Genomic DNA, 26,267 nt, shown 5'->3' with positions numbered 1-26,267 from the left:
GCCAGAGGACACGGGGCCTCGGCATCTCTGGGCCTCTCCTGAGACAGTGCTAGGGGAGAACTTCTTGGGAGCAGCTACTTTAGAAGCAGGAGGGAAATTAGAGGGGAGAGGGGCCAGGTGAGACGGTCAGAATATTCTAGTAGGAAGAGAAGAGAGTCTCATTCTTTGTGGGTAGTGATCATTATCAAAGAAGAAAATGTTAACAAATTGAATTTAAAGATCGAATTGTCTTTTATGAGTGATTCATGAATCAGGCAGCTTCCCATCTGTAAAACAGCAAGGCTGAGCTGAGCTGAAGAGGTGGACTTTACAGGTAGAAAAGGCTGAAGAAAGCAGAAGCAAAGAATAACAAGCAAAGTTACTTTCCTTATAAGGTTAAAAAAGATGGGACTTCCTTATGCTGGCTCAGGTAGACTGGGCCCCTTTTCTGTTGGTTGCTGTGAATCTCCTATTTTTTTTTTTTTTTAAACGGGCCCATTGTAAAGTTGTTTGTTTATATAGCTCCTGGCACCAGTGACTCCATTCTGGTTTGGTCTGGTCTGTTGGGGCCTGGTGCAGGAGCTCGGTCCAAAATAATTGCTCCTTACTAATTTTATTTAACACCACTGAAGATGAATCTTTGTCATCTTTGTATGGTTAGGACAAAGTAGGAACTAAATACATGTTCGTTGAATTGAAATGGAATTTTATTTACATTTTTGGATTGGAATGAATGACTTAATTAAGATAAAATTGGGAGCCAGTTCTTTTTACCAACTGAATTAGGCCTGTTTATTATTTGGAACCTGAATATCAGATTAAATGGGACCAATTTCTAATTTGAAAGTTAATTCATGGCTCAGTTGCTGATAGTGAAATGTTTATCTTGAGTTATTTAAAGACGACATACTCTATTCCCATTTTCATTGTGTGCAGTTGATATACTCATCACCTCCAGTTATAAATGCAGCTATTAGTATCATTTTTTTTTGGCCCAGTTGTTTCAGATTTCTGTGAACATGTAGAAATTTCCTTTAGCAGTCTAAAATCAAGTCATACATACGAAAGATGCCATATAATCAAATACTCTCAAGTATTCTGTAGCTTGGCCTTGGAATTACATTTATTATTTTATTTTTATTTTTTATTGAGACAGGGTCTCACTGTGTTGCCCAGGCTGGTCTTGAACTCCTGGGCTTAAGTGATCCTCCTGCCTTGGCCTCCCAAAGTGCTGGGATTACAGGCGGAAGCCACCACACCCAGCCAGGAATTACATTTATAAAGGAAAATTTCATGAAAAGATTATATCTAAAGACATAAAATCTGGAAATATCTTTTGTACCAGTGACTTGTATAAAGAATTCAGTTTATATCACTTAGTAACAGTGGCTGTGTGCTTTTCAAAGGCTTTCTATTTTAAGTCAGCTCTTTTAGTAAACAAGATAAAGGAATAACTTATTGCAGTCTCATTAATGTCAATTTCTAGTAGTTTTGCCAGGCAAACACAAGGATAGAGAGTCGTCAGTGGGAAAAGTAACTCCAAATAGTTTGTACTGGTTAAAAATGTGCTTTATTAAAAGATAACTATTTCTTTGGGCTTAAGAAATGTAACTATCTGCAAAAAGATTAATTCATTAACCTATTTGCAATGTGATTTTTAGTTATCCAAAAAAAAAAAAGCACTTGATAAATCATTTACCAACTTCCTTGTATTAGCGGAGCTCTGTTTTTAATTTTTTAAAGTTATCAGTGGTTAATCTTCTTTTATGGTTTAGTAAAACTGACTAATTTGAGAGATGGTTTTGAAAGTCCACAATCACCTTGAAGAGTTTAAAGTTGAGTGAAGGTTTCTGGGCTGATATTGCTGGGGATTTCCAGCAAACTATCATTTTATTGTAAATATTCCATTCTCAGGTTTATTTACAAAACAGAACAAAACAAAACGAAAACCAGGGAACTCAGGTTCTAATGTAATTTGGAGAAGAGCAAGGGTACATTTGAAAAGTTTGTGTTCAAGTTGTCCTAAACTCTTATTTCAAACAAGGAATTAAAAATTTAAAATATTCTGTTATTCATTTGTTTATTTATTTTTTAACTTTGTTTCATTCATCATTTTGTGGCTGACTTGAAACAGATGAGTCAGCAAAGGTACACAGCAAAAGGTTGCTAAGGCTTACAGGAAGTTGCTAAACTCAAAAGTCATTTCATGAAATTACATGAAGTGGTTTAACTGTGAGTGTCACTATTTTGAGACTTCTTTGTTCCTAAGACTCCCCCACCCCCTGCCCCGGTATTATTTTTTTGCTCTCTGTTTTTATTTTATTTATCTATTACATTCTTTTAAATTTTTATTTTTTATTGATTTTTTTAAAGCTTTTATTTTATATAGATACAGTTAACAAAAATCACTTTTCCAGCCGGGCAGGGTGGCTCAGCCCTGTAATCCTAGCACTTGGAGAGGCCAAGGTGGGTGGATCACTTGAGGTCAGGAGTTCGAGACCAGCCTGGCCAACATGGTGAAACCCCCATCTCTACTAAAAATACGAAAATTAGCCGGGTGTGGTGATGCATGCCTGTAGTCCCAGCTACTCGGGAGGCTGAGGCAGGAGAATTGCTTGAACCCAGGAGGCGGAGGTTGCACTGAGCTGAGATCACGCCACTGCACTCCAGCCTGGACGACAGTGTGAGAATCCATCTCAAAAAAAAAAAAAAATCACTTATCTGATTAGGTAGTACAGGCACTTACTATCGAAGTCACAAGCAGAATATGGAATATAAGGAAAGGTCCATCTCTCTCACCCCTGCTTCCCTTGTTTCCAGCTGGCCAGATTTCCATGGTTTAGTTGCATGATTTCAGAGATAGTCTGTGTCTACATATGCCCAGAATCTTTTTGTCTTATTTTCTGACATAAGTGATAGCGTATGGTTCCCTCCCTCCCTCCCTTCCTTTCTTCCTTTCTTCCTTTCAACTTAACAGTGTCTCTTAGGGATTGATTCATGTCTGTATATACAGAGCTCTGGTGACTTTTGAACTTCCTTTCTGCCTTTTCTGAAGGCTTTGTTTCTGTTCTTCCAGCCATGGCTTTGTGTTATGAGAAAAATCTGGAATTATAACTCCTCCACAAACTGGGAAGGAGCTGAGAGACCAAAGAATAACTCAGACAAGTCCAACTTGGCGAGTAGGTGAATTTATTAGGACTTACATATGGGACACTCCTGGGTGGCAGCAGGACAGCTCTAGAGATCCTCATCACCTCTTGTGTCTAAACTGCTTTTGAGATGACTTTCTGGCTCTTTGCCTCCTGTGTTTGAGTGATGCAACTGTGTACTTTTTTTTAGATATGTTCGCAGATACTCTCTGGGATGTTTAGGTTCTCAGGAACACCTGCTCCTTGGCTGAGCACCATGACCTTGGCTGACTGCCCACCCTTCAAGGTTCAAGCAGCGGACATACACCCTTAAATAACCTGGTGGGGGACCGGTCACCCTACACTTTCTCCTTTAGCAAATGCTGAAAGTTATGGTATTGGGGGAGTGAGAGGGTTGGAGAGGGGTCCTTCCATGGTGACACTGCCTGCTCTGCTCACATTCCCCAGGAATATGGACACTCCGGAGTGCTACTTACAGTGGGACCCATGAGGGGAAGAGCAATGAGCTGGGGGAGGCCGAAGACTTGGGGTTTGTTTCCAGTGTCCCCTTAAATGGAGAGAAGTGACTTGGGACATGGATGTAAGGGACATTAACTATTCCCTCATCTCTTGTACCTTAGGGATAAAAATGGCTCTACCTCCTACTGGCCTGGTGGCAGTAGACTATCCAGAATTCTTGATATCCCCATCTCCTGGAAACAGTACTCTTTAAGACCAATTTGGCTCTGGAATTTCAAGACCTTCAACCTTAGTGCAGAAGGGTTGGTTTTAGCTTGTAAAATAATACATTTTGAAGGTAAAGATGACAAACCAAGACTATTTTTTCTTCCAATTTCAGTAGACTTAGCTAAAAAGATCGTACCTGTATAATTTGCTTTCTTATTTCTCCAAATGAAATGTGTGCAATTCAGTGCATGTTGGGTGAACTGAGTTGACCTTTGGGGCTCTGGAATCTTCTATCTTCTTTCACCTCACCTAGAGTAAGGCCAGGATGCCTTAGGAACATGTGAACTATACTCTGGCAGAAAGATCTTGCAAAGAGCTTCTATTTTTTGTCCATTAGGGATGTTGAGGTGTTTATAGCCTCCTTTCTGCATTCTAGTAAAAGATAATTGCCCATTGTCCCCAAACAATAAATGTTAACTTATCTGCACATTATTCCATTATTTTATTTTTTTTGAGGCAGAGTCTTACCCTGTTGCCCAGGCTGGAGTGCAGTGGCACGATCTTGGCTCACTGCAACCTCTGCCCTCTGGTTTTAAGCGATTCTCCTGCCTCAGCCTCCCAAGTAGCTGGGATTATAGGTGCCCGCCACCACACCTGGCTAATTTTTGTATTTTTAGTAGAGACAGGGTTTCACCATGTTGGCCAGGCTGGTCTCAAACTCCTGACCTTGTGATCTGCCTACTTCAGCCTCCCAAAGTGCTGGGATTATGGGCGTGAGCCACCGCACCTGGCCCTGCACGTTATTTAACAAAAAGGAGGCAAATGAACATTTATACAGAATTAAATTCAGAAAGCCAGTTTATATAAATTGTGGAAGGAAGGACAAAAAGAGGATTTTCTTCTTTCTTATTCATGTATGCAGACTGGGAAAGAGTTTACAAAAAGGAAGTAAAAGACTAAGTTTTTTGTTTGTTTGTTTGTTTTTTGGTACTTTCAGTCTTGTTGAGTTAAAGTTTACCCAGTTTCATATTTAGTTTTACTATGGTGCAAAACTTCAGTTGATGTACGCAGGTTTTTTTCTTTCTACAGATGTATTTAGAGTGTCTTTAGAAATATATTAATCTCATTACCAGTTTTGTTAGTTTAAAAGAAGGGCAAAGTGAGGCTGTATATTAAAACAATCATTTCATCAAGATAGAAGGTGAAGCTCTGTTTCATCTTAATGATAAACTAAAAACTTTAGCCAAATTAAATTTAAAGAAGTTTAACTGAGCAATAAATGATTCCCGAATCAAGCAGCCTCCCAAGCCGGAGTAGGCTGTGAGACTGCAGCACAGCCATATGGTGGAAGATTTATGGACAGAAAAAGGAAAGTGAAGTACAGGAAATGGAAGTAAGGTACAGAAACAGCTGGACTGGCTACAGGTTGGCCTTTGCCTTGTTTGAAGAGGATTCGAACATTTGGCTACATTTGATTGGCCAAAACTCGGTGATTGACACTAGTATGTAGGTACGGTCTGTTTACACCTCCACTTGTTAAAGTTTACGATGTACAGAAGAACATTTAGGTTGAACTTAAAATATGTAAGGAGGCAACTTTAGGCTAAACTTGATTTAACATTAACAATGAATGATGAATTATGGCTGTTTATCTTAGCTGGTTGAAATTGCAGAGAAAATCCTGAGGAAGCTAGTGGGCTATAAAACAATTTAGAAATTGACTGCTTACGACTTTTTATGAGAGCTGAAAAACCTCTTGTATACTTGGCAACCTTCAAATGTTTATTAGAGTAATATGTGTCTAGATTTGGTTCCCTGCTGCAAAGTTTCTAGAAGTACTGGAGAAGTTAGAAAAGAGCAAGAAAAATGGTTACAAGAACAACTAGGCTGAAAACTGCTAAACAAAAGGAAATGAACTTAAATGTCAATGAATTGACTAAGAAAAGTCACAAGATGGTAGAGTGACCATCAGTGAAGACTAGAAAATGCTAGTTAGGCAATGATAGATAGGGTGGGCCACTAATGCATCTCATTTCCTGAAGAGGGTCTTGTACTTGATGGTCTTTAGAGAGCACCTTTGTTCTGTTATTTTGCAATGAACCTTCTTTACCTCAAGTAAAAGTACCAGGGGTCTCACGGGCATTTCAAGAAGTGACTTGCAGGATTTTAAAAGATTGCCATTTGCTTCGTATTAGATGGAACACATTCTTAGGTGATTTTTTCTTTTCTTTTTTCTTTCTTTTTTTTCCTTTTTTTTTTTTTTTGAGACAAGAGTCTCGCCCTGTTGCCCAGGATGGAGTGCAGTGGCACGATCTTGGCTCACTGCAACCTCTGCCTCCCGGGTTCAAGCGATTCTTCTGCCTCAACCTCCCAAGTAGCTGGGATTACAAGCACCTGCCACCGTGCCTGGCTAATTTTTTTGTATTTTTTGTAGAAATGGGGTTTCACCATGTTGACCAGGCTGGTCTCAAACTCCTGACCTTAGGTGTTCCACCCACCTCGGACTCCGAAAGTGCTGGGGTTACAGGCGTGAGCCACTGTGACCAGCCAGCTGATTTTTTAAAAATAAACTTTTAATTTTGTAATATTTTTAGATTTAAAGAAAAGTTGTAGAGATAGCCAGGTGTGGAATGTGAACCCAAAATATCTGAGACAGCTCTCAATCAGTTTAGAAAGTTTATTTTGCCAAGGTTAAGGACACACCTGTGACACAGCCTCAGGGGGTCCTGACGACATGTACCCAAAGTGGTCAGGGCACAGCTTGGTTTCATACATTTTAGGGAGACATGAGACATCAATCAATATGTGTAAGATGTACATTGGTTCTGTCCTAAAAGGTGGGACAACTCAAAGCAGGGGAGGGGACTTCCAGGTCATAGGTAGATAAGAGACAAATGTTGCATTCTTTTGAGTTTCTGATTAGCCTTTCACTGAATACACAATTTACATGTGAGGGGAGCATAGAGGAACAGTCACTTTTGCTTAGTCTGGCTTAGTGAAACCATAGGGCAGAGGAAGCCATACGGTACGCATTTGTGTCACGTGGGCAGAGGCATGGCTTTGAGTTCTGCCTGTCCTTTGTCCACAAGGAATTTCCTTGTGGGCAGATTGTGAGGGTGGTATGTAGCTTTTTTATCTTTGTAGCTATCTTATTTAGGAATAAAATGGGAGGCAGGTTTACGTGATGCAGTTCCCAGCCTGACTTCCCTTTGGCTTAGTGATTCTGGGGTCCTGAAATTTATTTTCCTTTCACTGGAGGCGCGTGTTTCTAAGCCCAGCTACATGGGAGGCTGAGGCAGGAGGATCCCTTGAGCTCAGGAGTTTGAGACCAGCCTAAGCAACATAGTGAGACTCCCATCTATTTAAAAAAAAAAAATTTGTAAAGATAGTATGGAGAGGTTTCATATATATCTCACCCTGGTTACCCCAGTGTTATCATCTTTCATGACTATGGTATATTTGTCAAAACTACAAAACCAACATTGGTATATAACCATTAAACTTCAGAATTTGAATTTCACCAATTTTTCCATCAATGTCTTCTTTCTATTCTGGGATCTCATACCTTACTTTGTAGTTCCCCTATTTAAAGTGTACAGTTCAGTTTTTTGTTGTTGTTGTTGTTGTTTTTGTTTTGAGATGGAGTTTTGCTCTTGTTGCCCAGGCTGGAGTGCAAATGGTGCTCTCTCGGCTCACTGCAACCTCCACCTCCTGGGTTCAAGTGATTCTCCTGCCTCAGCCTCCCGAGTAGCTGGGATTACAGACGTGCACCATCATGCCCAGCTAATTTTTGTATTTTTAGTTGAGATGGGGTATCACCATGTTGGCCAGGCTGGTCTCGAACTCCTGACCTCAGGTGATCCACCTGCCTTGGCCTCCCAAATTGCTGGGATTACAGGCGTGAGCCACTGCACCTGGTCCAGTTCACTGTTTTTTTAGTATATTCACAAGATTATGACAATGGTATTGAATTTTAGAACATTTTCATCCCATCTAAAAGAACCTTGGATCATTAGTAGTCCTCCTTTCCTCCCAGATTCTGCCTCCCTATCCCCCCTTCTTCCTCAGTCCTGGCAACTACTGATCTACTTTCTCTCACTCAGTTTGCCTCTCCTGGACATTTAATATAAACAGAATCATACAGTATGTGGTCTTTGTGACTAGCTTCTTACATTTCCAAGGGTCTTTGGTGATTTTTGATTGGGTGCTTATGTTCTGTTGTGCGTTATCTGTGGGAATATTTTGAGACCTTTTGGAATCCTTTTGATAGAATTTGGACTTCTGCAGCTGAGGTATTCCCAATCCAGGCTCACTTAAATTGCATTTGCTGCTTTGGATTTTTATTGGCCACACAGGGCATGTGAATTTAGGCCCCCGAACTCTCATTCTCAGGGGAGTCTTTGTACTTTTTGTCCCTCTGTCCAGAGCCAAGGCCCAAATAAGAACACATCTGCTGTTTCCCTCTGTGGGGAGAATCTCATCCCTGTGAGGTGTCTCCTTCAGAATTTAGGAGGGGTCCTGACTTCGGGATAAATCTTAGCTTTATGCACAACCTTCATTTCTTCCTTCCACCTCTCCCTTCTCAGCCTGCTTTGTCTCCTTTGCCCAAACTCTAGGACACCTGAATGGGTATATACCCCAGGGAAGAATGCCAGCTCCAGGCGTGCTTGTCTCTCTGATTTTTGCTTTTTCTTGCATTTCTGGCATCTGAGGAATCTTCTTATTTTCTGACAGTTCGGTTGTGCATGAAAATCATCAGTGTATCAGTATGAACTCATGTTTAGTTTAATATAGATACAGATGGTTACATATAAACATATTTATAGATCTGTGTATATTCAAGGATTAGTGCGCATGCACACACACACACACACACACGCACGCACACAGAGGCAATTTATTTTCCTGTCAGCTGAGAGGTCTACAAGAAGTGACACTCCATTAGCAACGAGTACACTTAAGCCTGGATCTTGGTTTCTAAGACCATTTTCCAGTAAAATCCAGGCTTTTTGGAGAAACGCTTGATTCTAGGATTGGGCCAGAATATATACAAGATGAACCTGGAACATTTTGTATGGTAGAGTGTATGGACGAATTCCAACAGAAAAACAAAAGTCATAAGAATATGTCAAATGGACATAGGAGCCAACTGAAACTGCTGTCAGTGGCCAAAGCTGGAACAGTCTGAGCAACAAAATAAAGAAGCATTCGATTATAGAAGTATAGATTAGATAGAGAAGTCTAGGCTGGCACGGTGGCTCATGCCTGTAATCCTAGCACTTTCGGAGGCCGAGACAGGCAGATCACTTGTGCCCAGGAGTTTGAGACTAGCCTGGGCATCATGGCAAAACTCCATCTCTACAAAAAATGTAAAAATTAGCCGGGCATGGTGGCATATGCCTACGGTCCTAGCTATTCAGGAGGCCATGGTGGGAGGATTCCTTGAGCCTGGGAGGCAGAGGTTCCAGTGAAGCCATGATTGAGCCACTGCACTCCAGTGTTGGTGCCAGAGCTAGATCCTGTCTAAAAAAAAAAAAAAGTCTAGATTATAGATCTATAATCTATAGGTTATAGAAATTTTTGGTTATTACTCAAAGTATAAAATAAACATCTGTGAGTTCATACCGATATAAATAAATGATTGAATAGGCAAATAAATAGAGAAAATAGACAAATCTCCCTGCAGAAGAATTGCGCATAATTATGTAGACACTCACCCTTAAGAAGGTGGAACATAATTCTCCACTCCTTAAATGTGAGCTGTGCATAGTGACTTCCCTCCAGAGTACAGTATGGAAAGGGGAGTGGGGAGAATAACTTTCCAGTGGAGAAACCTGTCAGACACTACCTCAGCTGAGTGATCAAAGTCAGCATCAACAGTCGTAGCTCTGTGGATAGTGTGTTACCCTTAATATGATGTGGTGAAAATGGCACTTTACATCTGTGGTCTTCCTTGCAAAAACCCATAACCCTTAACCCCTGTCTCTGAGAAAAACATCAGAGAAATCTCAATCGAGGGTTTCTACAAAATACCTGACCAGTACTCTTCATAACTGCCAAGGTAATCAAAAACAAGAAAATTCTGAGAAACTGCCACAGCCAAAGAAGCCTAAGGAGATGTGACATGTAAATGCAATGTGGTGACCTGGATGGAATCCTGGAATTAGGTAAAAACTAAGGAAATCTGAATAAAGTTAATATATCACCATCGGTGCATTAACTGTGACAAATATACCATACTAATGGAAGATGTTAATAATAGAGGAAACTGGTTGCAGAATATATGGGAACTCTGTGTTATTCTAATAATTTTTCTGTAAATTTAAAACTATTCTAAAAATGCAGTTTATTTAAAAATGCGTGCTTTTTTTTTAGGATCACTGGTTGTGCAATTTATGTAAACATTGAGCTTATAATATTGTCAGAAATAGACATTGAGGCCGTCCATTTAGAGAATTTCATAGTCAGAAGAATGGAAAGGTCATATGCAGTTACACTATTATATGTTTGTGATTAGATTTATTTATTTTTTAAATTTAGCTTTATTCAAATATTTGCATGTATTCTAATTCATTTTCAGTAAAGATACAAAGGATCGGCTGGGCGCAGTGGCTCACACCTGTAATCACAGCACTTTGGGAGGCTGAGGCGGGCAGATCATGAGGTCAAGAGATCGAGACCATCCTGGCCAACATGGTGAAACCCCATCTTTACTAAAAATACAAAAATTAGCTGGGTGTGGTGGTGGGTGCCTATAGTTCCAGCTACTTGGGAGGCTGAGGGAGGAGAATCTCTTGAACTCAGGAGGTAGAGGTTGCAGTGAGCTGAGATTGTGCCACTGCACTCCAGCCTGGTGACAGAGCGAGACTCCATCTTTAAAAAAAAAAAAAAAAGATATAAAGGATTTTTGGTTCCTCCTGACTCTTTAGGCTCCTCACAGGTAATTTTCATGAATGGTTTTCTAATAAGAGAAATATTTTTCTCTCCCCATAACATCAAACATCAAAGCCATACCCAAATGAAAATCTTCATGCATTTACCATTGCTCACCGAGGTAGTCTGTCATTAAGTTCCGACCTTGGAAATACTATTCTGCCTCTCAGGTACCGGATTCAGTCTCTCCTTATTACAGAATCACTCTAAGCATATCTTGTTTAAGCCAGAAGAATCCATGCAAAAATCTGCTTATAAGAAATTATAGGCCGGGCACGGTGGCTCACGCCTGTAATCCCAGCACTTTGGGAGGCCGAGGCGGGCGGATCAGGAGGTCAGGAGATCGAGACCATCCTGGCTAACACGGTGAAACCCCGTCTCTACTAAAAATACAAAAATATTAGCCAGGCGCGGTGGTGGGCGCCTGTAGTCCCAGCTACTCCGGAGGCTGAGGCAGGAGAATGGCGTGAACCCGGGAGACCGAGCTTGCAGTGAGCCGAGATCTCACCACTGCACTCCAGCCTGGGCGACAGAGCGAGACTCTGTCTCAAAAAAAAAAAAAAAAAAAAAAAAAGAAAAAAAGAAATTATAGCATACCAGATGAATAAAAGTAGACAAACTTCAGATCCAGGTTGTGTAATTGATGTTTGGGTTTCCTCCTGAGGTGTGTCCTGTGAGCTCACCTTGCTATGGTGATGGGAAAAACACTGGCATAGGACTAGGAAGAGCTGGGATCTAGGCCTGGAGCCAGTATTTATTAAGCGTGTGACCTTGGGCAAAATATTTAAACTTTTGGAGCCTGATTCCTTATCTGCAAAATGAGCTAATCATACCTACATGAAGGGGTTGTTACGAATATCAGATGAGGTTGGGGAAGCGTGGGAAAGGTTTTAGTGCGCTCTTTAGGCAACAGATAGGCGTTGTTTCCTGTTATTTCCCATTGCCAGCCCCATCACATTTTTGAAGCCAGTAGAGAAAAGGCTTCATTGTTACGGCACTGAATGTCAGAAATACACATTTTCTGTCTTGTAGGACTTTATTTCTGATGGTCTAAGTTGGACAATTGTCAGACTCCACTGAAATGTCTTGGTCTTAAATGTGTTCTTGGGACTCTCTTAATGAATAGATACGATGCCTGGGCAGTGAGGAGGGTGTGGGTGGTGTTTGGAAGGAAAATTTGGTTTTTAGTTAGTAGCTGGAAGAGAAAGAAGAGACTCAACTTGGAGGATAACAAGGGGATGATAAAGTAACTTCAGTTACTTTAGGGCAGAAAAGATGAGGCAGAAGGAGGCAATAAGTGAGAAGTAGATGACAGATGGAAAGAAAAAAATTTTTGACTGTTGTGAAATGGGAGGGTGGAAATCTAATCTGAAATGCGAATAAGTTTGGTGTACCCAGGAAGGGTGAAAGAACCTTGCAAAGGAATGACTTTTTATCAGGTAAATGTTAGTTCTTATCAGTGGAATGGGAGGTTGTTAGTTTGGGTGTATTCTTAGTCACTTGAGTGGCTTCATCTGTGGGAGTTAAAAAAAAGAATTAGTTGTCTTCTAAAACAGATGCTGAGCCACAATGTTTACTTATTTTCCAACTGGTTGGACATGTAAAAGACATAACTTCTTTCTGTCTGTTCCAATGTAAAGGAAAATATGCATAACTCCTGAAAAGGTATGGGCCATAGGTACCCTTATTTGTTCTATCATATGGGAGTATTTCTACCTTCAACTTCCAGTTATAGTACTTTATTAGTACTGTAATAATATAGCTTTATTAGTACTATAATAATATAGCTATAAAAGCTGTAAATATGCCTTTTAAAATTGAGTGCTTCCTATATTATTATGTCGAGCTAAATACATGGGTCATCTCATCTCTGCAATTGCCCTGTTGGGCTTGTCCAATGTGGTGAAATGACCCAGGGGACTTATTTTGCTGTTCCGTCTGCAGCAGGTGATACTGTGGCAGGCAGGTGGCCACAGTGGTCCACTCTGTGCTGGTCAAGTCATAACTTTCCCAAGTGTTCAGTGGCTTAAAGCTGGGTGTTAACTTTTAGGAGGGACACTGGCAAACTGAGGTGTAGCTGAAGGAAAGTGAGCATGAAAGTGTGGCCTTGAACCTATTTCTTATGAGGAGACATTGTTGGAGGAAGCGGGGGATGTTAAAGTAGAGAAAGCCTTCAATATAATATTGTCTTAGTCTTTTTCTGCTGCTATAGCACAATGCTATGGCCCGGGTAAATTGTAAACAATAGATGTTTATTGGGTTCACAGTTCTAGAGGCTGGGAAGTTCAAGAGCATGGTGCCAGCATTTTGGCAAGGGGTCATCCCAGGGTGGAAATTAGAAGGTGGAAGTGAGTGTGTGAGACAGAGAGGCACCAGGGGCCAGACTTGCTTTATAGCAACCTATTTTCGAGATAACTAACCTGGATTTTACAGTAATGACATTAATCCATTCTGCCCTCATACACTATTGCATTGGGGATTAAGTTTCCAACACATGAACTTTTGAGGGACATATTCAGACCACAGCAGATATGATAGCAATTATTGGCTGTTTGAGGAGAGTAATTATTCTGTGTCCTTAGCAGAATTAAGCCTAATGGATGGAAACTTTAGGAAGGTAGGTTTCAACTCATCATAAAGTAGAGTTCCTTATTAATGAGATTTGTGTAGATCAATTCTGATCACTGCTGGAGTTGATGAGTCCCCTGTCCCTGGTGGTGGTCAGGCAGAGGCTGTCTGGTGATGATTGCCATTGACAGAAACTACTTCCTGGCTGCCTGATATCCCTACCTATCTGCCCGAAGTTCTGCTTTTTATCCAGAATCGTCTACAACGATTCTTGTTTTAGTATTAATTGACAAATAAGTGGTTTAAGCAGTGGCCTTTCTCAGTGGGCACTTAAAGATAGAAAGATTCCTAAATGTGAAGCAGTAGAGAAATAGATTTAATTATGGTATACTCAAGCTATGGAATTATATGCAAGTATTATAGAAAATGAGGCCACATTGAAAAGTATTAATCATACTGAGTGAAAAGAACAAGTGGTAGAGCAGTGTGTATTATGACCTCATGTCCCATTAAATTTAAAACGTAAAAATACTTTATCTTCCTATCTATGTAGTTCTGAAATGGCAGTCATTAAAATAAAGACAGAGGTTATGTTGGCCGTGACTCTCTCAATCACCTGGCTTACTGGGGAGGGTGAAGAAGATTTTTACTTTTTGATTTTTACATTTATATTTTTTAAACAAGCATAGTATTTTCATATTTAAAAACTTAGAGCGGCCAGGTACAGTGGCTCATGCCTGTAATCCCAGAACTTTGGGAGGCCAAGGTGGGTGAATCATGAGGTCAGGAGATCAAGAGATCAAGACCAGCCTGGCCAACATAGTGGAACTCTATCTCTACTAAAAATACAAAAATTAGCCAGGCATGGTGGCGGGTGCCTGTAGTCCCAGCAACTTGGGAGGCTGAGGCAGGAGAATCGCTTGAACCCAGGAGGCGGAGGTTGCAGTGAGCCGAGATCGCGTCACTGCACTGCAGCCTGGGTGACAGAGTAAGACTCTCTCGAAAAAGGTAAAAAAGAAAAAATTAAAAAAAAAAAAAACTTAGAGCGTTCACAATAGCCAGGATGTAGAATCAACCTTAGTGTCCATCAACAGATAAATGAAGGAAATGTAATATATAAATAGTGGAATACTACTTAGCCTTACAAAGAAGAAAATCCTGCCCTTTAGTACAACATGGATGAACCTGGGGGACATTATGCTAAGTGAAATAAGCCAGACACAGGTAGACAAATGCCATGTGATCTCACTTGGAAGTGGAGTCTTAAAAAGTTGATCTCATAGAAGCAGAGAGTAGAGTGATGGTTACCAGGAGCTAGGGTTGGGAAGGTGAGTGGGGATATGTTGCTCAAAGGGTATAAATTTCAGTTAGAAAGAATAAGTTCAAGTGATCTATTGTACAACATGGTGATGATAGGTAAAATAATAATGTGTTGTATTCTTGAAAATTGCTACCTGAGTATAGTGGTGCATGTCTGTAATCCCAGCTATTTGGGAAGCTGAAGCAGGATGATCACTTGGGCCCAGGAGTTCAAGGCTGTAGTGTGCTATGATCGCACCTGTGAATAGCCACTGCACTCCAGCCTGGGCAACATAGTGAGACCCTGTCTCTTAAAAAAAATTACTTAGAAAGTAGATTTTAAGTGTTCTCACCACAAATAAATGATGTATGTGAGGTAATACATATGGTACTTAGCTCGATTGAGCCGTTCCACAATCTATGTGTATTTCAAAATGTTTTTTATTCAACTGAAGAGTAAGTGAAAATATGAAAATTCATTTATCCCAATTTATCCTTCAGAAGGAGCCAGGTAGATGGAAATGATCAAATGGTAGATGAGTCTCAAAATGTCCTAAGGACCTAAGGCATTCTTAGGGGGTGCAAAATGTCCATGTTTTACAGCACTGATTCTGAAAAGGTGATCACCATCAGGATCTTCTGGGCAGCTCTTAAACACATGGGTTCCTGGGCTCTGTGTGTGATCTTTCTTAGTTGGAATTTTCTAAGAATTCCAAGACTCTGAGGGAATATAAAGAAGGAATCTACCCCTCAGGAACTGAGAGGTGGGAAAGGAAGAAACTGGTCAGGCATGCATTTAGGATGGGTCCTTGGTTGAGTTCTTTCAAACAAAAGAACAACCTGCAGGCACAGATAAGGGAACTTGCACGGGGGGCTTGCCTAAGACATGCCCACAGCCGCACAGATAGAAAGACTACACGAGTGACTGGCCCAGACATACCCACAGTGGAAAGTTCCATCCCCTGATACATATGCAGTAAGGGGAACAAAGCAATATAGAGTAACTCAAGCTAAGGGCCTGCATGTGCATTAGGAGAAGGGCATGGAGCTACCAGAAATTCACACCTTATGCAAATGAGACACCCAGCCCTCATCAGTTTCTTATAAAAGGCTTTGTATTCAACTGTAAAAATGGCAACCCTCTTCTGGGCCCTCTCTCTGCAGCAGAGAGCTTTCTTCTTTTGCTTATTAAACTTTCGCTCCAACCTCACCCTTTGTGTCCACACTCCTTAATTCTCTTGGTTGTGAGACAAAGAATGCCAGGTAATACCTCAGAATGGGAAACTACTACATTGTGGTGCATTGGTGAGACTGTAACAGAACTACCTGGAATATGCTGAGGGTCTTCAGGAGGAAGCAGGATTTTCTAGGGTGTAAGTATGCTGTGTATGGTACGGTTTGTCTGAGCATTTACTCCTTTAGGGACTCGTTCTAAATTTTTGCTCACATGGGAATTTCATGTCTCCCGTGATGATTAGGCAACTTGCTATTTCTAAGGCCAAGCCAGCTTTTATGTGTGTGTATGCATTGTGTTATTCAGCATTCTTAGCCTGCAGTTTCTTGTCTCTACAAAGACTGAGGCATCTCTGAATACCCTCTAATCCTTCTCGTTAGATGCCCTTGTAGTTCGTAGGGTTGCCTCTTACACATGATCCATATAGTGCTGTAACTTTATTTTTAAATGTAGGTAGAAAACCTGTGCTCTCTTACACTTCTTCTCTCTCTTTTTTTTTGAGACAAGGTCTTGCTCTGTCACTTAGTGCAGTGGTGCAATCTTGGCTCACTGCAGCCTTGACCTCCTGGGGTCAAACAATCCTCCCGCCTCAGCCTCCCATGTAGCTGGGATTGCAGGCATTTGCCACCACACTCAGCTAATTTTTGTATTCTTTGTAGAGATGGGGTTTCACCCTGTTGCCCAGGCTGGTCTCAAACTCCTGGCCTCAAGTGATCCTCCTGCCTTGGCCTCCCAAAGTGCTGGTATTACAGGTGTGCACCACCAGTCTCCTTCCCTTCTTGACCTGACCATAGGCATTATTCTTTTTTTGACTTATTCTTTCATATTAATGAATCCAGGGTCTACCACTTAGTGATGTGACTCTCTTTTCCTCCTTCTCTTCTTTGTTGAAAATTGAGATAGCTGAATCTTTTCTGGTTTTGTAGATGATTTTAAATTTGTAAAACTAGAATTTGAAACTATTTTCAGTGGGAAAGTGGGAAGGAGAAGGTGAACTCTCTGAAACCACAGCAGAGACTTGCCCTGGGGCACACTCCCCATGAACACCCACCGTGTGCATTAGTTGCATGTGGAGGGGCCATTTAGATGCTTGTGCAGGATGTGTTGTATGTATCTTGTTATGGAATTTTAAGAATTATCCTAATAATAATCATTTTCCCTCCCTCACTTTACAGATGAGACCTAGACTCGAGATTAGATTCCTTGCCCAAGGCAAAACTGATTGGCACCAAAGTCCATGCTCTTTCCAAGATGGCATGCTTGCTACTTTGCTCATCCTTCAGAATCAGTAAATGTGGCACAGTAAGAAGGCTAGACATCTGAATTCATTTAGTGCCAGTGGAGTTGTTGGTCGGTGTTTAAACATTCCAGGCAGTTTAGGAATCCTGTCTCATGTCTTTGGGAGGACTTTAATATCGGAACGAGCAAGTCATGGTAGTCAAAGATGTTTTAGAGGAATAAACATAAAAGGTTATTTTTATCCCAATGTGTTTAACTTTGCAATAAACATTTCCACCTAACTTGGTAAATTTGTTTCATTAACCGTGTTTATAGGCTGCAGGTTTTGCTTAAAGCTGAAAAGCTCAGATGCCCACAGCTTATGCTTTGCTTTCTCCATGTCAGAGTGTAGAACCTGTTAAATTAACTAGAAATTGATCACTGAGCCTGAATTTCTGGTTAGTTTATGTACTTTCAGAAGTACACGTTGTCTCTCTCACGTAGTTGTCTTAAGTCCCAGACCCAGATACAGTTTTTAGCTCTTTACATTGCCACAGACGTACCTTTGATCAAATATTCACATATGTGCTACTTCTTGAAAGGCTCCCCCAGGACTCTGCCCCAAAGTGGCAACATTTCAGGCTGGCCTTGTTGGGGACCCTCCGGATTCAGAGACCTACTAGCCCCAGGGAAGAGCTTGCTAGTCAGCTTGGTACAAGGCAACAGTTTCTTCTCCATTCTACGTAAGATCTCACACACTCTCATTTCTCTTTCTGGTTTTGATTCCCTCACCCTGGGCTCCAGGAAAGGTGACAACACCCAGGGCACATGGGTTTTTAAGTGCTGGGGCTGTAGAGTGGAGAGAGAGGACCCAGTCAATAGATATGCCAGAAGCATTGTTGGAGATGGCGCATATAAGCAGGTGAAGACACTGCCTCCTTGTGCTGCTTTCTTTGTTCCTACATGTTGCATATAAGCAAGACTTTGGCTTTCAGCAAAATTCAGCCCTCTTACTCCCATTGTTTTCCTCCCAAATCATTGACTGACTGATTGATTGATTGATACGGTCTCACTGTCACCCATGCTGGAGGACAGTGGCACTAGCATAGCTTACTGCAGCCTCAAACTCCTAGGCTCAAGCGATCATCCAGCCTCAACCTCCCGAGTAGCCAGGACTACAGGTGTACACCACCATGCTGGGCTAATATTTTGTATTTTTTGTAGAGGCAAGGTCTTGCTCTGTTGCTTAGGCTGGTCTTGAACTCCTAGCCTCAAGTGATCCTCCCACCTCAGCCTCCCAAAGCATCGGGATTAGAGGCATGAGCCCCAAATCATTTATTGATGGGAGACAGCAGGTAGAATTGATATTAACTACCTATGAGGCCTTGAGCAAGTTACCAAACCTTCCCCTGTGTTTTAGTCTTTTCATCTGTTAAGTGGAGGTAATAATACTTGTCTTATAGGTGGGTTAAGAGGTGGGATGAAAAAATATGAAAAGTGCTTGGACCCTAGAGAATAAAATAAATTTTTGTTGCCATATGTTGGACACTGTCATGGGTGCTAGGCTTAAGATATTAGCCAGCGTTCTCCACACAAAACAGAACCAACCAGGTGTGTATGTGTGTATTTGTATGTAAGTGTGGAGAGAGCGAAAGATTATGGAGGCTTGACAAGTCTAAAGTCTGGAGATCCAGGAAAGATTTGCAGTTCAAGTTCAAAGGCAGTCTGCTGTCAGAATTCCCTTTTCTTCCAGGGAGGTCAGTCTTTTTCTATTAAGGCCTTCAACTGATTGGATGAGGCCCCCCAATATTATGCATGGTAACCTGCCTTACTTAAATTCTTCTGATTTAAATATTAATTTAATCTAAAAATACCTCCACAGAAACATCTAGAATAATGTTTGACCAAATATCTGGGTACTTTGGCCTAGCCAAGTTGGCGTATGAAATTAACCATCACATTTGCTATTGATTGATTGATTGATTGTCAGGGTCTTGCTCTGTCACTGTCACCCAGGTTGGAGTGCAGTGGTGTGATCATAGCTCACTGTAGCCTCAAACCCCTGGGCTCAAGCAATCCTCCCACCTCACCCTCCTGAGTAGCTGATACTTGAGGCATGTGTCACTGTGCCCAGCTAATTAAATTTTTTTTTTGTAGAGATGGGGTCTCATTATGTTACCCAGGCTGATCTTGAACTCCTTGCCTCAAGCGATCCTCTCACCTCAGCCTCCCAAAGTGTTGATTATGGATGTGAGCCACTATGCCTGCCCTTACACAGATGAATAAAACTTGTCCTTATCTTCAGAGAACTCAAATTTAGCTAAAATACACACACACACACACACACACACACACACACACACACTGCAGTTATAATGTTAGGTACATATAGGCAGTATAGAGGTGGTACAGAGGTAGTTTGAGGCAGACATCTAGCCCAGCATGTGTATGTGCTCAGGGGTTGGGAGCAGGAGGGTAAGGATGAGGGAAGCTTTCCTAAAAGGGGGAGAGAGGTAGGGAGTAGAGGGAGAATGGTAAGATGATGGCAGGGTTCCATTCTGTAGGGAATGAGGGTGTACCTAAAGGGCTTTCAGCCTGGGAGAGGCACAGCTGGATTTGTGTCCTCCATGGTTCATTTGGTGGAGGATGGTTGTGGGGAGACACGCTAACTGCTCACCACAAAATTTGGGGCTTATAGACACACAGGGTCTTGTCATCCTTCAAAGGATTGAGGTGTAGTCTGAACCTTGGCTTAGTGACTAGGATCCACTCCCAAGGGTCATTGTCCGTCCCTTGCCCACCTGTCTGCCAGTGTGGGCTACACTAGATAATCACCTACTGTTCTCTGTCCACCTGCTGTGACATGACATTACCTTAGTGTCCCGTCCTCCACCTGTCCCCCCCTCACCAACCCCATCTGCATGGGGACTAGGGGTTTTACCAACCTTGGTACTAGCTTTGCCAGCCAGGCTGGACTTCCACATCAGCGCTGGCACCTGGGTGGTTCCCTACATACCCTCCCCTAATGGGTGGGCCTGATGCAGGTCCCTGCCTCTTCCTGCCCCTCTTGCTTTGAGTTCCTGTCCAAAGACTCCATGCATTGCTAAAATACTGTTAAATTTAAACGGAAGAGTAACATGGTTTGGCTGTGTCCCCACCAAATCTCAACTTGAATTGTGTTTCCCAGAATTCCCACGTGTTATGTGAGGGACACAGGGGGAGATAATTGAATCATGGGTGCCAGTCTTTCCTATGCTATTCTCATGATAGTGAATAAGTCTCACGAGATCTGATGGGTTTATCAGGGGTTTCCACTTTTACTTCTTCCTCATTTTTCTCTTGCTGCCACCATGTTAGAAGTGCCTTTCGCCTCCTGCCATGATTCGGAGGCCTCCCCAGCCATGTGGAGCTGTAAGTCCAATTCAGCCTCTTTGTCTTCCCAGTCCCGGGTATATCTTTATCAGCAGTGTGAAAACAGACTAATACAAAGAGATATCAATGGCATTTTGGGGCTGGCAAGCCTTTTGCGCAGGGTTTTGCCAGCAGCAATACTTTTGTGCAGTCACAACTGTTCTGGGTACTGTTCCTAGCTTTGCTAAGTAATCTGATTTTTGTTGGTGGACTTACACTTGGCAGGGCTTAGAGATGGATACCAACCAGACGGAATGCCATTTTATCCATTTCCTTTGACTTACATAGCTAATAAACAGGATGAAAATACTGATATTGGATAGCCATTGCTTTTATATCCTGTCTAGGAGACTTTCCTGGCAAATTCAAAGTATAATCAGAAGCAAAGGGAGTTAGTGGGTGAGCATCACAGTCATGGTGGTTGAGCCAAGCTGGTCAGCTGGACCCAGGTGTGTCATGTGGCTGTACCTGGCTCAGCTGGTTGTGGCACCTGCTCACCTATAGAGGGCTGGGGATATCCTCACGTAGTCTTAGTAAACTTATTTTTTGGTTTGTTTTAGTAGAATCCTTGCAGACTTCTCCTTTCTGTAAACACATTTTTTTTCCAGGTAGATCATACCATGGATTATGTTACAGTTTATTTTAGTTACTTTCCAGCCTGGAGGACAGGGCAGCCTGCCAGGTGCCTTGAGTGAGGGAGTCATAAAGGGGAGGTGACGCAGAGGACAGGGAGTTCTCTGTGGCTACAGGTTGGCCTCTCTGGAGAGGAGTGGGAGATCAGGCTGGGGAGCTTCTCTGTCTGAAGAGCACTTTATATTACTTGTCCTTTTTACGCATGTACTGCCAGTCCTTTCCATTGTGTTTTCTGAAACTGTTCTATCTGTGAAAAATTCCCTGTCATCTCCCATAGTTATAATACTGGTTGGGGTTTGAGAGTTCCATTGTCACCCCCTCCTATGAGTTGACAATCAATCGGAAAACACACACAGGTGTCAGCCAGAGTTCCAGATATCAACTTTGATGTGGAGAAAGCTAAAATGGAGGTGTCAATATGGACCTGAGTTAAGGGAGGAGCTCCTGCAACCTGAATGGTACTGATTTACCCCTGCCGTGGTTGGAGCAGCTGCACGGTGTCACAGGGGTTTGGCTCACTGGGGGCAGGAGGAAGGGGCAAGGGGCAGTCTGTGGGCTGGCAGCTTAGGAAAGAGGCCAGAGAACAGACCCAACGCATTGCTCGCCTGGGAGAAAGGGTCTCTCAGTGTCACTCATTCCCTTCCCTTGGGCAGACTGAGGGAGAGAATAGAGGAAGGTCTCTTCCCAGTATTCCAGAAATGAGAGGTCCTTAATTATGTATGGACTCAGGAGGAAGGTTAGCAGTATGTTAGATGTTGCTATGGTCTGAATGTTTGTGTCCTTCCAAAATTCATATGTTGAAACCTAATTCCTAATGCAATAATATTAAGAGGTGGGCCTTTGGGGTGGGATTTGTGTTTTTATAAGAGACTGGAGGGAGCTTGTTTGGCCGTTCTGCCGTGTAAGGACACGTAGAAGGTGCCGTTTATGAGGAATGGGTCCTCACCCAGACACCAATCTGCTTGCTCTTGGACTTCCCAGCCTCTGGATCCATGAGCAATACATGTCTGTTGTTTACAAATTACCTAGTCTAAGGTATTTTGTTATAGCAGTCTGAATGGACTAAGACAATGTCAAATACTTTCCATGCATTACTCAGATTCTCCTAACAACTCTGGAAATAGGCATTATACGCCTATTTTATAACCAAGGAATGTGAGCAATTTATCCAGGGTAACCCAGGCGTCTACATAGGTTACCCTGTGATCTTTGTAGATGAGCAGGGATTTAAACCATAATGTTCTGACTCTAGAGCCCAGGCTCTTGTATCCCATAGTGTTGTCTATGAGAAGTTCTGTGTGCTGGTAGCCCTTCCTTAAATTTACTATAGATGTAAACTAATCTCTCATTATTCAGAGGCACTAAATTATAAACATATATACCCTGCCCTCTCATAGTGCTGTATATTGGGAAACACGGTCTCCACTTAGAATGATCCCTCCCTCGTCATCTCGTCTCCATGCAGGCGTGCACCCTCCCCTTTGGACACCCACAGGGTGTGTGTTTCACACGCGTGGGCACCGAGGCCGCCTTATGTGTAAGTGGTCTGCTGTGCTTGTTTTACTTCTTTCTCTAGAAGGTGGATAGCAAAGCTTCTGCCATTTTTGTAAGCACAGTACGGTGTAGCACAGTCCTCGAAGTCAGAGAGAGGCTCTCTGGGAATTTTTATTTAATTGAACGAGTCTGTGACACTTTCCATCCATATTGGAGTTCAAGAAAGAAGAAAACAGATGGACGCAAAGGCCAGCAGGAGAAAATAGAATCAAGTGGGGGTGGAAAGGGGAGGGGAAGAAGAAGGCAGAAGGGAGATGGTAATAGGAGGAGAAAGAAAAGAAATCTAAGAAAGGAAAGGTCTCACCCTGGGCAGGTGAAATGGGCCAGGGTGTGGCGTTTCCTCCTCCACCTGTGGTGGCTTTATCCTTTCTGAGATGCTCTGGCCATCCAGAGGTGGCCTGGGCTTCCTCATCTTAGTGTGGAACCTGGGGAGCGGGGAGTCACCATAACAGTCGAAGTTGTGGCCAGATTGTCATTCATAATTCATCTCTCCCCACTGCAGCCACAAGATGGGAAATGCCCTCAACAGGCAAGTACTTTGGCAGCTGAGAAGTAGGCAAGATGAAATCATCCTGTTTCTATTTTTAACCTGCTATTAGCACTGCCTGAAACTGATTGGCTCAAGGTAATCATTTGCTAGTATTTCTATTTTAATTATATGTCTCATTAAACTCAGCTTAGGCTAAATCAAACTGGTTCCTGGTCATTTCACTTTCTTTAATTCTTAAATTTTAAGTTCTAATGAAGCCTTTCTAGGTCTCCAATTGGAAAACATGTTGCAAGAGATGCCATTTATTAAATGAAAGTTTTCATTAAATGCACTTGCCCATGGATACATTGTATGTCTCTGAATGTAAAACATCAAAAGTATCAAGTAATTGGTATTTGCTAAGTGGTAAAATAGAGAGATGGTGTCAAATTTAAAAGCCAGAAATTCATATTTAAAGTCCAGCAATTCTCATGAGGTTAAGGGCAGCTCAAAGTGGGATTTTGTTGTCAGGTTCATCAAGTGTAGACAAGTCTTGAGCTTAGTGCCAAAAATTAGAGCAGCTCATTCTATGAGGGTCAGAGAGTAGGATATGAGTGACACAGAGCTGTGGTGTTTACTGGAGCAAGAAAGGGGTTAGCGAGCTGTCCGAGGGGCCCAAGAGTCCCCACTGGGTAGGCCCTCAGGAGATGGCAGGGGTGAACCAATAAGGGAACATAGCAGGGCTGAGGGAGGGGAAAACGGCAAGTAATGAGGGCAAGGGTGAGTGGAAGTGGTTGGGAAAAGGAATGAAGGGGAAATAGGAGCAAGTAGGAGGACATCAAGAGCTATCAGGGTTTGTTGAAAAGAGCCCATGAAAGTGTCTGCTCTCTGGGCAAAGCGAAGGTCTACTGGATAAGGGTCCTCTCTTCAGAGAAGAGCCAGGCTAGTAATGGAGATGACATATCCTTGTGGCAGAAGACAGGCATGTCATGGGTGCAGTAGGCTGGCAGAAGCAAATTGCAGTGGTCACCGAAAGGAGGGAAAGATTCAGGGCTTGCCTTTTTCCGGTTCTTGTGGGGAAATTACTATCGTTTTATTTCTTTAATCCAACCCCCGGCAAATCCCCAGTACCTACTAGACACCTGTGTATGTTCTGGTGAGCTGAACTTTGAGGAGGAGCGGATGTTTGGTGGGGTAGCCTTGCTGCTTCTATTATATGGTCAATAAACATGAAAAAAAGCTCAACGTCACTGATCTTTTGAGAAATGCACATCGAAACCACAATGAGATAGCATCTCATACCAGTCAGAATGGCTGTTATTAAAAAGTTAAAAAACAACAGATACTGGCAAGATTGTGGAGAAAAAGGAGCACTTTTACACTGTTGGTAGGAGTGTAAAATAGTTCAACCATTGTGGAAGATAGTGTGGTGATTCCTCAAAGACCTAGAAGCAAAAATACCGTTTGACCCAGCAATCCCATTACTGGGTCTGTCTCCAAAGGAATATAAGTGATTTTAGAGATACATGCATGCATATGTTCATTGCAGCACTATTCACAATAACAGACACGTGGAATCAACCTAAATGCCCATTTAGGTTGACTGGATAGACTGGATAAAGAAAATGTGGTGCATATACACCATGGAATACTATGCAGCCATAAAAATGAATGAAATCATGTCCTTTGCAGGGACATGGATGGAGCTACAAACGATTATCCTCAGCAAACTAATGCAGGAACAGAAAACCAAATATTGCATGTTTTCACTTATAAGTGGGAGCCGAATGATGAGAACACATGGACACATGGTTGGGGGGAACAGCACACAGTGGGGCTTAATTCAGATTTTCTCCTGTACAAGAATGAGATCTTGAGAGGCAACTGCATGCAGCCTAAGCACCTCAGTTTGACTAATGGAGCTGCCCTACAGCTGAGGGTTTTGGGGCCATTAACTTTGTGTGAGTTTTCTCAGTAGCACATTGAGGGTTGTTGCGAAGATTAAATGAGATAGTAGACTTGAAGCATGCAGAATAACAGCCAACATTTTTGGGGTGTGGGGGTGGGGAGAGGGAGAGCATCAGGAAGAATAACTAATGAATGCTGGGCTTAATACCTAGGTGATAGGATGGTCTGTGCAGCAAATCACCATGGCACACGTTTGCCTATGTAACAAACCTGCACATCCTGCACAGGTATCCCTGAACTTAAAAGTTGGAAAAAAAAAACCATTAAAAACATTTATAGGAATTTTTGAGTTAGAATCTTATGGATCATTAATACGATCTTCTGATTTTCCTAGTTAGAAAGCTTAGCCCCTCAGGGACTAGATGAATCGTCTGATGTTCAGTTCATACCAGACAATGATTGCATCCCATGGTGTGCTTGTCACAGAGCTAGTTGGTGGCTGGTCCAGAATCAGGGAATGAATGTCTTCACTCTGACTCCAGGTGTACTTGAGGTATACCTGGAAGGACCGTCATATTTAGAACAACAACAATAACAATAACTATTAATTTTAAAATATTTATTTCCCAGAATTCTATGATGCTTTTCTAACACATGTGTTCCAGGGATTAGCGTTTGATAAGGATTGCAAGGATGAGATCTTTGAACTTGGTAGCCATAGCAACCTTATCCTGTGCTCTAAAGGGAAGTGGTGTTCTGTGGGACAGCTTAGAGGGTTATTCATTGAATCAACATTTTTATTTTTATTTATCAACATGTTTGATTTTTATTTATCAACTTTTTTTATTATCAACTTTATTTATCAACTTTGTCAACTTTCCTGAGTGCCCCTCTGCCTAATTCCAACCCCCTTGCCCACAGAACTTATATCCCTGGGGACTAACTAGTAGCAGCAGAAAGTGACTTCCGCTTATACTTGGAATGGTCCAGTTTAAATGTAAATCAGAGATAGAAAAAAACCACAGTAGGAGACACGAAGTTGCATCTTGGCTTAGTGGGGTTCCAAAGTAGTAGATTTTTTAAGTTTATGCCATTGAAAAAATTAATTGTATACTGTATAGGGCTAAGGGGTTTACACATAAAATCACAGTACATTTCCTTCCACATGGGGATAGAGCACTTTAATGTTAGAATAGAGCACTGAGAACCTTTCAGGTACCTGTGGGACACGAGTCTTGCGAGTGAC

The 26,267-nt window shown here is 42.1% G+C and overlaps 1 protein-coding gene across 2 annotated transcripts in view; it reads left to right on the top strand.

Moving 5' to 3' along the window:
* Positions 1–26,267, top strand: part of MBOAT1 (membrane bound glycerophospholipid O-acyltransferase 1) — a 117,329-nt gene that overhangs the window by 8,223 nt on the left and 82,839 nt on the right. The window contains exon 1 of one of the 2 annotated variants that reach the window (XM_055391279.2): positions 23,211–23,269. The exons of the other annotated variant lie outside the window; for it this stretch is intronic. The gene's annotated coding sequence lies outside the window, so the exon portion shown is untranslated. Of the gene's footprint in view, positions 1–23,210; positions 23,270–26,267 lie in introns of those variants that run through there. 2 annotated transcript variants of the gene reach the window in all.

This window comes from Gorilla gorilla, chromosome 5 (assembly GCF_029281585.2).
Source record: "Gorilla gorilla gorilla isolate KB3781 chromosome 5, NHGRI_mGorGor1-v2.1_pri, whole genome shotgun sequence".
NCBI classification, from domain to species: Eukaryota; Metazoa; Chordata; class Mammalia; order Primates; family Hominidae; genus Gorilla; species Gorilla gorilla.
The sequence above is the reverse complement of the archived record's forward strand: the minus strand, read 5'-3'. Positions and strand labels throughout refer to the sequence as shown.